We start from the raw sequence: 11,761 nt of genomic DNA, 5'->3' as shown, positions 1-11,761 counted from the left end.
CTGGTGCGGCCGCCCCCCGCCGGCCCGGCGGGCCCCTCGCCACCGCCGCCCCTCAGCCCGCCGCGGCTCGGGGTGACTCCCCGTCCGCCCGCGCCCCCTCAGGAACCGGGAGCTGTTGGCCGCCCCCCCTCTTTCCACCCCCCCTCTTTCCACCCCCCCAACTACACACACCCCGGAGCCGGGAGCCGTTGGCCTCGGCGGCCGGGCGGGCAGGGGCTTCTCCCCGCCTGCGAGCGGGGAAAGGAGGCTGAGGGGTGGCTGTCACCTCAAATAAACATCTCTCTCTGGATGGGCGCGTTCCTCCCGGGTTGGTCTGTACATTGCAGTGAAGTTGAATAAAGCCTGGGTTGCGTCAGGTCAGCACATCTATAAGTTGTCTACTTTTGGGGGGAGCGGGGACGGCGGGAGGGTGAAGGGGGGAAGAGGGAGAAAGGTCTGGGGAGATGCGAGCAACTTGGGCGGCCCGGGAGCGGGGGGGCGAGGTGAGAGGCGGGGGGTGGGGAGGGGGTTCTGCCGGCACCGGCAGCGCAGAGCCCGGACAGCCCCCGGCCGGGGATGTGATCCCGAGCCGCTTCGTGGCTGCCGGCAGGCCTTGTTTTCCTCTCGGCGAGGCTGGTGTGTGCACCAGGAGTGAAGTGCCTAGAAACCGGCGCAATTTCATAGTTAGAAAGCAGGAGCGGGGTCTGCTTTTATGGACTTGCACAGGAGGACCTGGCAAAGAAACTGTGCTCCTTTCGCTTGAAACGACTCTTTCCAGGAGTTCCCTTTTCAAAGTCTTCGTGTTGACTTCAGTGAGCTTTAGAGCAGGCTTTATTTCTTTTTTTAAATTTTTTTTCTTTCTTTCCTTAAACTCTCCAGATATCTTAAAAGGGAATAAAAGGGTGCCTTGAATTTACTGCTTTACCTGCTGCTGCTGCAGTCTGTATCTAGTTTACCCAAGTTTGAGCGGTTCAGTAGTGCTTTTGTCTGGCACCTTGTGAAGAACAAACGAGCCGCTCTTCCCTTACCTTTCAAAAATGATACCACAATGAAAGTTCTGTTGCTTGGGTGAGCACTTATATTCCGACCTTCCCAGGGAGGATTTATTTACATGCGCATAAGAGTTTTAGAGCCAGTAGGAGACCGACCAATTAGCCGTATTTGCAAGAAAAAGATGCTGGGAAACTTTAACTGAAGGGTAGTCTTAGTCCTCCAAGTATTTAAGTGTGAAGGACTAAGTGTTGAGAATTAATCAGCAAATAGAGGAAATTGTTCTCCTCTTAGACACTGGATGTATTTTACTCGTGGTTATTTGTTAGACGCGTTACAGAGAGGAGGTTTGTTTCAAATATCTTCCCTGTAAACATCACACTTAATTTAAAACAAAAGGTTCAGCTTCCATTTTATGTGGAGGTATGGGCTTTGACTTCCTGATGTACCAGTAGCCTGGGAGTCCCTAAACCGAGGAAAGAGCAACATTGTATGGTTCAGATGGAGTAGGTCGGATTTGCTGACAATAAACTACTGACTTAAGAATACTGCTTGATGTTCAGAATAGAGATGATAGATGCTTTGCAGTGTCTTATTTACTATTTTTCAACTAAAACCAGGCAGTAAATCAATCATCATGTGTAATTATTGCTGCAGTAATTACCTTTGGGGAATAGGTTATCGTTCTTGGTGGCCTTTGTTCAAATATCTTTTTCATTTTCCCCATTTTTTTAATCATGTCAATTTTTGAGTGGATTAATAGTATTCTGAAAGCAGTCCGATTTTAAGATTTCTGAAAGGGCTAATAATGCAATTCATCTGAGAAGTTGAAAGATGCTTGAATAGAGGTAGCATTTAAATTCATTGATGGGAGTCTGCCCATCAGTTATTACATCTTCATTTCTAGTGAACAAACAAAAACTGTAAGTAATGTTGCAAGGAGAATTTAAACTGTAACTCCAGTGCAGTGCTTATTTCAGCTCCTTATTTCTTAAGCATTACTGATCTAGTTAGGAGAAAATACAGTTCTACAGTTTAAAAATAAACAGTATTTTAAATAGCTTCTCTGAAAAAGCTATTATTTGAATGTATGTAAATGAGTTATTTAAGCTTGTGAGTGCTGTTTTACATCTAAATAAAATATGGAGTTACACATTACATTTCCAATTTGTCATGTACTTAGCAAGCCTTTTTGGGGGAAGATATAAGAGATATTTTTGATATGTCTGTCACTTCTGATAACTTAATTTGAAACTTATATCTTAGGGGAATACTGATACAAGTCAGGTAAATACATTAAAACAAAATGACAATTGAGGTTTTTATACTGAATGCATGAAACTAATGTTCATCTGAAATGTTGGGCGGTAAGAACTTGGTGATGGCTGAATTTGTTCTATTACTTGAAAATACACTTTTTTGAATTATTCTGGTTTCTTGTTTACATTCCTTTTCTATTTCTTTTTCTCTCTCTCTCTTTTTTTTTTTTTTTTTTTTTTTTTTCCTCCTGTTTTGGTGTCTTGCCAACTTTGGTCTGACTGTCCCTCAGCTCTTGGTAAGGATTGCATCTCAGATTTTGACCTAGGAATGAAAAAAAAAGCATGGCTAACATTAGATAATCCCCTTACAATTTAAGAACAACAAAACAGCTTTTCAAGGAAAATAAGAACATAATTACTGTCTATGAAAAATGCTGTCTCTTACAAATGCACTACAAGGTTGTGGCAAAAAGTGTCTCAAAAGGAAAGTAAATTATTTAACTTTCCGAAAATCTGTAATTCAAATGTCTTATTTCACTTTAGGAAGGAGGAATTAAAGTTCAACTACCACATTCTTTTAGGTAGAGCAAGGATCAGTTGCATCAAACTCATCAGTCATGACCTATATTTCATTCTACTGATTAATTTATCCCATTTTCCTCATCTAGTTCCTGGTAAAAAAAAAAAAAAAAATCCATTTGGTTAGGTATCACTGACCTGATCAAAAGCATCTAATGCATTTGGTAAGTAAGGGAGGAGAGCAGGAGAAAAGCAGGCGGGGAAAGAGAAGTCAGAGATATGATACCCAATTATAAGCCCCAAAAGAGCCACTGTGCAAATGAAGGGTATTGAAGAAGGGCAATTGATAGGGCAATCCTTGAAATCCCAACACCTCGAGGCAATGCCATTCCCTGAGTAAAACCATGCTGGAGAGACCCCCTGAGATGAGAAAGCGAGGGAGGGAGGGAGGGCAAGCAGCTCGCTTGTATCTTGTTTAACTTGGCCATTTGAATGGTAAACCTTTTTTTGTGACTTGGCATGCTTTGTAGATATCACACTTAAGTTATTGACCGCCTCTCCCCTCCCGCCCCTTTCTGGTTTATGGGGTTTTAGTCTTGGGAGGGCTTGAGGCTTTCCTTTTGCCCTTGCTAGCGGCCTTTGATGAGTAACTTTGTTTAGAAAGAAAGTTACAAAAATACTGTCCCTTGCAGAAAACAAAACAAAACCAAACCACAACAAAACACAAAAAAACAAATGGATATTCTTTACACAATACTGAACGTAACTGTGGTCTCACTAAATGTTAAACCCAGGTTTTCTCTAAGCTAAAGTTAGGTAATATTCATAATGCTAAAATCAGTAATGAAAAATCACTGAAATTGCAGGTGTTAGATAAGACATCACAGGGAAACTGGAACAGCCCCACACATTTAATAGATGAGCTGATCTCTGGCAGTGATTTCTTTTTGAAAAAAATAAATAAAATGAAAAAAAAATTGTCATTACCTTAAAGTAGATTTTTACTTATTGTAATTTTGTATCCCATGCCTGAATGCAGAAAGAAGATTACTGAATGTTAGTTCCTAAAAAGATGAGAAGGAAAAAAATTGTGGATGTATTTTACATAGCTCTGCTCTCTTTAAAGCAGGCTTGTATACTGAAATATTTTTGCAAGCCCAAAATGTGTCTTAAAGTTGCCCCTTCTGTTTGAGGAAGCCTCGGTACTCTTTCCATCCTGACTGAATTTACAGCTGCAACTCAATTCACGCAGAGTGTTGGTGGACTGAGCAAATGTACTTGTGTTTTAATGATTTCTCATCATAAATTTGAAGCAAAAGGATGTATTTCATACAGAGATGCAGGTGGTGTGGTGTTTTACCAAGGAAAGTATAACAGTGGTCGATTAAAACAAAAATCTTTCTTGATAGCAGCAATAGTTTGACATTCTGATCCCCTTCAAACAATAGCCTTTACAGTCCTGTGTATCTATATCTATATATCTATATATCTATATCTATGTCTATATGACTGTTTATTCTCAGCTCCAACCCTCCCAGGCTTTTAAATTGCATAGACTAGACTCAAAAGTCATTAGGTTGTCTGCTGATTAGACTATAATCAATCCAGCATAAACAAAACTAGCAATTAGTATTGGCATGATTTCTGTGAACTTGACTGAAAGTTTCAGTATTACCAGTCCAAAGAGCTTTTTCTGAACGGGCCATTTTCAGGAACAGTGTTATTTTGGCATTATCATTTTATAGGGAGGGAACAAAAAAATTCGTAAGATTCCATTTGGCCTGAAAAGCAAAAACATCTGTTTGGTGCATGAGTGGATTGCTGGCTTCTATTTGGCCATCCAAAAAAGGGCAAAAATTAAGATATCAAACATAAAAAGAGTAGATGAAAAAGAACAGATTACAAAGGGGATTTAAATGAATATCTTTTTTTTTTTTTTTTTTTTGATGCAGGCTATTTGTAACATTCTCTTTTTGGCTTGCCAAAGAAAGCCCCAGCTCCTTTGTATATGAAAAAGATCTGTAACAACAAAAATTTCCCTAATCTTTAGTAAAACACAGTACCTTTGGTAGTGCATAGTGGTACTGATGGTCTTGATTAGCTGGAGAATTGCAGTAAGGCTACCCAGTCCTTTTGGGGGCCAGCATGAGCTGTGCTGACCATTACTATCTGCTTCTTAGGAGCAGGTACTGTTAGGAGTGAACATCTGAACAGCTGCTGGTTTACTGCTAGTTTCCACGAAGGTGAAGTCTTGTGACAAGGATAATCTTAAGATGCTCAGAAATGCTGCGTGTTTAGTTTGGTTTGATTTTGTTTTCCCAAGTTGCTGTTAACTTGAGTAACAAGGGAAGCTGTCAGTATGGAGGCACTTATCTAACGTGTGTAGGATAATATTATCCACCATGATCTAAGATGTCTTGAAAGGCTTTATGTTGCTCTGTAATTCATTCAGTCTAATTTACAACTAAATTAATAGCTTTCATTTCTTTGTTCTGAAACATGATTCAGTATTTTGAAATTTGCTGATTTGGGAAAAAAAGTCGTCCTTTTGAAGAATTGTACGTGAGGAAGGGATCTAGAAGAAATGTTAACATTTTATGTAGTTTGTACTGTTTCAGTGCTTTTCAGTGTAAAACACTGAAAATAAGAAATTTGGAGTTGTATAAATGCTGATACCTTAAGACAGACCTCTTAGCATCTTTTCCCTGCTGTATTTTACAGTTTCCATTGGTTCCTGCAGGGCTACCTGAGCTCAAAATCAGTCCCAGCTGGGGGTGGGGAAAAAGTGCTCTTTCACTTAAGTCAGAACCCTGGCATATATATGTATGCGTATATATTTTTCCCTGAAGGGACAACATACAGATCTACAAAGAACCAATCCTGTTTTATTTGGTGCTGTGAAAATGTCCATGTCTGTTTTCAAATATATTTTGCAGTGTGGTACTACAAAGCATTAAAGTTTTTCAGCTGTTATCTTCACAAAAGTCAGACAGCACAAGAGAAGCTTTTACATACTTTAAAATCACAATGCAACAAACACTTTGTCATTGGATTCTGACATAAGGTGACTGGGCAAAAATTGGAAGAGGTGGTGAGGCTTGTTTTTGTTTTAACTTTAATTTTAGACAACTTGGGTTTTATTTCACCTCAAGAATGAGTAATTATGCTACTTTAGCAGTTATTAGAGATGAAAGCGATTCTGTTAGAATGAATCTCCTAAACTTCAGTAGCTTTAGTTTTAGCCAGGATAATGATCAAGTAGTTAGCCATATGCCTAGGGACTATGCTGTAGCAAAAAAGATAGGGCTGATCTTGGGGGTATCCTTATTACTACATGCTGTAATTAACATTTCTATTCAGCCCTCCCAGTTTTCAAAAAAATCTGTTTTATATTCTTTAGTGCACATGTTATTAAGACTGCATGAAATCACCCTCTTCCAATGGATTTTTGAGTCAGGACCACTGTCTTCTGTATTGACAACATAAATTAGCAGTATTCAGACTTTTTTTCCCCACTTCACATTTATTTAGCTTCAAACACTTCCCCTCCCTCCCTCCGCCCCTATGCTGCAGAATTATAGAGGAAAAGATGTTGGTTGGTTTATGTTTTCCTCCTTTTCCAGGATTCATTCTTGGTTATTCATGTTCTGTGTATGTGCACGTTTGAGCCTCTTAGGTTTTCCTTTAGCTAGAGTGATGTTGCACATGCTGTACTGCAACTTTTCTTTCTACAGTTGAATCTGTTTAATGTATATACAAAAGGGTTGTAGGATTGCTACTTACCAATTCTGCACAGTTCATGCCAACTGATTTTTTAGATTTTGGGGGATGTGTTTTCATTTGTTGTCCCCCCTCCTCTTTTTTATCATGGGAGTGAGACAGGGGTATTTTTTGAGTAAGTGATTCATCTGATACTTTCACTTTTAAATATAGATGCCATTAGGTGCAATTTTTCTGTCTAAGGTTAGGATTTTTAGTCCTTCAAGATTTCTTAATCATTTATATATATGTTGGTATAGTGACTCCCCCATCCCCTCCTCTTTTTTCTTTTTTAATATGATAGTAGAGTACTATGGTTGATTTAAAAATACAGTCTCAGGAACTAGTTAGCCTTCTTAGAAATGTGAAAGTACTGGTCATTAGTTAATCAGCTTCTTGGCTGAAGCAGAATGCTTTTTTGCCTTGAGGACAAATGGACAGGATGTTGATACTGAGGGTATTGGTGTTTTCCCTCCATCCCAGACCCTGTTTTTATAGAGCTTATTCTCTCGTGCAAAGTAATAACCTGGAACAGGAATTTTGTCCTTACCAAACTGCACATGGAAAACCTCTCATCCTAGTTTCTCATACAGACACTTGGTGTTACACGAGTCTGGAAAAGCTACAGCACTTTGAAATCTAAATATCCCGGTTAACTGCACAATAGATGGCTTTTCTATGCAGCTCCTGCTTACCAATTTGTTATGCCCTTACTGTTCTTTGGTAGCATTTTGCCAGAAAAATATAATCCAAGCAACAAATTCTGTGATAATTGATTACTTAGTTTTAATTTATGTTTTGCTTGCTTTTTTTTTTTGGTAACCTATCAAATTCAGCTTCTGTTATTGACTCGTTAACTTCTTGAGAGGAACTCTAAAACCAAAAATAAAATACCTGCTGTGTTGCTGGACTGGATGATGTGAAGCAGTGTCCTTGGGAAGACTAGGCTATGCTTTGATCAACAAAACTTTCTCTGGCACTGGATTATGATAGTTGCTTCATCTTCTTCTACTTCCCCATCCCCCCTTACCTCCCCACCCAGACAGAGTCAAGTGAATTTCTAACTTTGATAGTGGCAATAGGAAGGAGGAGGGGGGGTGGGGAAGTTAACTATTTTCCACCTCCAAAGAATACAATTGTGAGGAAGGAACTTTCTGATTCATTGGTTCCAGGACAACAGGATGTCAAGATCCATGCCTGATGAAAGGTTTTCACTCTGAAGATGGGAGGAGGAAATGGATTGCTATTGGTCTGTGTGTGCAGCCGCTGGGAAGGGATTGCTTTACGTGACTTGTGAAGACCTAGAGCACAGGAGAAGAATTAGTTTGCAATTTCTGGTGAATCTTTTAATCAGAAGACTTGCTAGTCAGGTACAAATGTAAATCAATTGAAGAAAGGTTGGAAAGCTCTATGGCTGAGTCCAAAAAAATTAAAAAAGGGCTTGCGCTTGTATGGCAGTGCTTAGTTTAGAGGTGTCTGGTTGCCTTGGGGAATATTCATACTGCACCAGGTGCTTGGATTCTTTATATAATTCATAGGTGGATTAGGGGATTATGAATATTATTCAGTATGAACTAGACGCAAGACAGTTGGAAAAACTTGGAAAAAAGAGTGTGTCTTAGTTCCTCCTCTGTTGTAGATGTGGGCATCCATCTTAGTGCCATAGGGTATCTCATAGCAATCACGTAGCTGATCCTACTTACTGGAGATAGGGGACAGGTAGTTCCTTTCTTTCCAAACTAGCAGAAGTTGAGGGCTTGTACTGCTCTCTCCTTTAAAGAGCAGGAAAAGTTCTTTGCTCTGCTGGATGTGAGAGAGAGGGCTTCTGTTCTGTGCTTTAGTTAAGGATGTTTGAATCTCACAGGGAGCACATCAGTCATTACATAGCATATTGTGGTATGAGCATCATAGTGCAAACAAAACATCCTTTTATTTTTGTCAGTGATGTTTAACCTTGTAATTCCCATGTAATTTTTTTGGACAAGAGGGTGAGAAAGAGTGCTCATACACAAGACTCATGACTCTAATGGCATGAGTGACAATGGAGAAAGAGGAGATCTGGATCCTTGTTTGCCAGGTCCTTACTGCAGCGTTACTTATGATTAATTATTTCAGTGATGGTAGAACCAGAGTCCATGTGTTCCACTTCCTGGGTGGGTTCCTGAACCACAGGGATAAGGTATCATGCTAATTCTTCTTGCTAGTTCAGTGGCTACTGTAGGTGAGTTATGGCAGCTTCAACAGCAATAAATCAGTGCATCTTAAGTCTGAGACTGAGTGCTCTTTGTTCGGAAGCTCATGATGGGAGTACAAATCCTTCTGATAGAGAAGAAAGTTGAGCTTGTGTCACCCACATCATGTGTGAACAATCTAACCAGTGGGTGTGGCAAGAGGGGGAGAGGAAGAGGTATTTAACCCACACATTTTCTGCCAGTATCTTGTAGCAACCACAGAAGGGTATGTAAATACTGAAGAACCAGCCCATAAAAGACTGTGTTCAAAGCCAGGGCAGTCAGGAGCATATTTAATCCTCTGCTGGCCAGCCATGGTGGGGCTTTGGTTTGATTTCAGCATTGAGATGAACAGTGCTGAGAAAGCCTGCATGATAGAACGATAGAACCATAGGTAGTATCTGAACTGGCATCTGAAGCAGAACTGGCATCTAAATAGATGCCGAGGCCCCTCACTAGTTTTTTGGCTTCTAAGCTCACTTGTGGATATAGAGCAGAATACTGTGGTACATGATAGAAGGTCTTCTATGACAGAGCATGGAGTTTGAGGGATCAGAAAGAAACTTACAAAACCCCTGGTACACAATAGATGGGAGATCTCTGGTAAATCAGGGATAATCTCAGTTGAATGGAGGTGTTTTTTTAACTGAGATAAATGTGTGTTTTTAGGTAACAGAGCTCAATCATGCATACAGATTTTATTTTGGTGTTGGAATGGTGACAGACAATCCGAATTCCTCAATTTAAGTGCCTCATTTTAGGCATGTAAACAAATGACTTAACTTTCAAAGGCAATGACCACCTACAGTAACCTTCACTGTAGGTCATCACAGACCTTCCTTGCATCACTTGTGTTCAGACTCGTGTAATGTTGGTTACTCTGAGATTCTGTGATCCATGCACCAGTTCGATTCAAATTGCTCTCTGTTACCAGGTTTAGGCTTTTGTAGGTAGTGTTTAGTGAATTTCCAGTTTTCTAATCACAGTTGATAATACAGGTCTGTAGTGGTACTAGAAATTCTTAGTTATGTCCCTCTGGGAGAGTTAGACATCTTAGGTGATTCATAGCTCTGGTATACTGAGACAAACCACTCTGAAAACATACATATTCTGTACTAGGTTTTGTAATGAGGTTAAAATTTATCTCAGCCTCCTAACTTCTGTCTTTCCTCAAAATAGGCTGTATGCCCACACTCACATTTTCAGGAATGGAGGTGGAGTACCCATTTTCAGACAGGCAGGGCAGCTCAAAGTCCTCACACTGGAACTAAGAATTGACTCCAAAAGCTTTGCTAGTTTTCACCATGGTCCTCAAATTGATTTGGAGATCCATTATAGTCTGTTACATTGCATTACAGAGAATCTTATGGATGTCTGGAATTTACTTGAAGTTTATAGAAAGCTTTAAGGTTTTGGTTTTTTGTTTGTTTTTTTGTGTTTGTTTTGTTTGGTTTTAAGGACTTTTAATTTTGTTTTTTGTTTTGATTTGTTTGTTTTTAAGGACTTTTAAAGGTATATCATACTATTATTTACTTTAAACAGTAAAAATTTGAGAACAGGCAGCTGTAGCTCAAGCTTGTAAAAAGATGGACATTTGTAGTGAAATGAGGCAACCAGGTGCCACTAATTGCCAGGTAGTGGGCATGAGCTTGTGTCAAGCCCACCTGTGCCTGATTAGAGCAGGCCCCCACTGCGCATGAGCAGGATTAAGAGGCCAATAAAAGGATAGGGTGAGGCTCGAGTGGCGCAGCCAGTTAGCACATGGTACTTACACAGCAAACCCAAGCAACGCTGAGGCCGTGGATTCGAGCCTCACCCTAAGGGTGATGAGCTCTGAAGGCGCAACCAAGTTAGTGTGGTGCTGAGACAAAGCTCCAGGCGTGCAGTCAGGTTAGCACAGTGCTCATAGAAGCAGAAAAAGCCAAGCATACCAAGGCTGTGAGTTCCAGCATGAGCTGGAACCCCCTAATTTTATTGACCCCCTAATCCTGCTCATGCGCAGTGGGGGCCTGCCCTAATCAGGCACAGGTGGGCTTAACACAAGCTCATGCTCACTGCCTGGCAATTAGTGGCACCTGGTTGCCTCATTTCACTACAGACATTCAGGGAAACAAAGTTACCATGCTGGGCAGGATTCATTAATCTTCTACCTTGGCTATCCAGAAACAGTATCTCCTGCACCCCTAGACTTCCTGTAGAATTCTTTCTCTGTTCAGGAATCAGCAACTTCTGCCTTTTCTGCACACAGTGTTATATAAAACTGGATGTCTTTAGGCTGTCACATTTGGATACTGTCATCCTCTAGATCAAGGATTGGGAGAATATCCAAACGATTTCTTAAGCGTAATTTCTTTCCACTTAAGTATATTTATTACTTTTATTTTTATGTGCTGCCTAGGAAAATACTTTAGTTTAGCATAGGAATAATATTTTCCAACCACTGCTGTCTAATTGGGAACTCCTATTCAGTCTTTCTATGAGAAGAACATTAGGGGGATAAAAATCCAAGTTCAGTGTTTGGATAGACTAAAGAGAGGAGTGAAAAATACGAATGCTCTGAGGGGCTTCTGGAAAAAGCCAATACAAGGAGAAAAATGCTTTATATGACAGGAATCTTTCAAGAAAAATAAGAGCTTCCTAGTATCAACAAAATGTTGCTACGATGCTGGGGAGGGTCAAAATGGGAAAGGGGTATGTCATAAAACAAAGGAAAAGAAATAAAGCCCACCCCAAATATTCATATGTATAATTAATTGGATTCTTGTACTGTTGTGACCACACACAGAACTAATTTTCAATAGAGTTCTGAAATGTAGATATTTGAAATAATAACACAGCAATGCATTTCTTTTTCTGACTCTTCTCACACTAAAGTAATTGGGAAAGCATTCGGCAGTCAGAATGATAATCAGGTTTCTGGCTAGCTAATAGATGTGTATTGATACTAGATGAAGCTGTTTCTAAAACAACACTTCCTTAGTAGTTTTGAGCTTTTATGAGTGCTGTTTATCTTAAAAGACATTA

At 40.0% G+C, this 11,761-nt stretch overlaps 1 protein-coding gene across 13 annotated transcripts in view; it reads left to right on the top strand.

The window, feature by feature from the left end:
* Nucleotides 1-11,761, top strand: part of ZNF521 (zinc finger protein 521) — a 233,071-nt gene that overhangs the window by 2,332 nt on the left and 218,978 nt on the right. The window contains exon 1 of one of the 13 annotated variants that reach the window (XM_030446175.1): nt 157-356. The exons of 10 other annotated variants lie outside the window; for them this stretch is intronic. The gene's annotated coding sequence lies outside the window, so the exon portion shown is untranslated. Of the gene's footprint in view, nt 1-156; nt 357-11,761 lie in introns of those variants that run through there. 2 more of the 13 variants (XM_030446180.1, XM_030446179.1) reach the window with 2 other exon arrangements.

This window comes from Calypte anna, chromosome 2 (genome assembly GCF_003957555.1).
Source record: "Calypte anna isolate BGI_N300 chromosome 2, bCalAnn1_v1.p, whole genome shotgun sequence".
Classification (NCBI taxonomy): Eukaryota; Metazoa; Chordata; class Aves; order Apodiformes; family Trochilidae; genus Calypte; species Calypte anna.
The sequence above is the reverse complement of the archived record's forward strand: the minus strand, read 5'-3'. Positions and strand labels throughout refer to the sequence as shown.